General features: G+C 37.7%; 1 non-coding gene across 1 annotated transcript; it reads right to left on the bottom strand.

The window, feature by feature from the left end:
* Nucleotides 1–217: 217 nt before the first annotated feature.
* TRNAE-CUC lies at nt 218–290 on the bottom strand. The gene has a single exon. It is a non-coding gene; the product is annotated as a tRNA-Glu (tRNA).
* Nucleotides 291–884: the final 594 nt, after the last annotated feature.

The raw sequence follows: 884 nt of genomic DNA, 5'->3' as shown, positions 1-884 counted from the left end.
TTATCAAATCAATAGAAATGTTTTAAAAATGGAAATTGTAGAGTTAAAAAGTAATATTAGAGATTTAAAATCATATTCTCTGGATTGACTTAATAGCACAATGGCACTGACAAAAGAGTCTGTGAACTCGAAGATACATTGATAGAAATTATATAATCTGAAGAACAAGTGGAAAGGACTTTTTTTGGGGCGGGGCATGCGGATTGTGGGATCTTAATTCCCTGACCAGCGATTGAACCTGGGCCCTCTGCAGTGAGAGCACAGAGTCCTAACCACTGGACCACCAGGGAATTCCCAGAAAGGATTTTAAGAAATGAACACAAGAGAATGGAAAGACAAATCACACTAGGAAGAGATATTTGCAAAAGATATATCTGATAAAGGACTATTATAAAAAATATACAAAGAAGTCTTACAACTCGACAATCAAAAATAAACAAGCCTGCAAAGAAGACATACAGATGGCCAACAGGCACATGAAAAGATGCTCAACATCGCTAATTATTAGAGAAATGCAAACCAAAACTACAATGAGGTATCACCTCACACCAGTCAGAATGGCCCTCATCAAAAAGTCTAAAAATAATAAATGCTAGAGAGGGTGTGGAGAAAAGAGGGAACCCTCCTACATTGTTGGCGGGAATGTAAATTCGTACAGCCACTGTGGAAAACAATATGGAGGTTCCTTAAAATACTAAAAATAGAGTTACCATATGATCCAGCAATCCCACTCCTGGGCATATATCTGGAGAAGACTCTAATTCAAAAAGATACATGTACCCCGATGTTCACACCAACACTGTTTACAGTAGCCAAGACGTGGGAGCTACCTAAATGTCCATTGGCAGAGGAATGGATAAAGAAGATGTGGTATATATATATAT

Source organism: Monodon monoceros, unplaced genomic scaffold (genome assembly GCF_005190385.1).
Source record: "Monodon monoceros isolate NGI ecotype Baffin Bay Population unplaced genomic scaffold, NGI_Narwhal_1 Super_Scaffold_22, whole genome shotgun sequence".
NCBI classification, from domain to species: Eukaryota; Metazoa; Chordata; class Mammalia; order Artiodactyla; family Monodontidae; genus Monodon; species Monodon monoceros.
The sequence above is the reverse complement of the archived record's forward strand: the minus strand, read 5'-3'. Positions and strand labels throughout refer to the sequence as shown.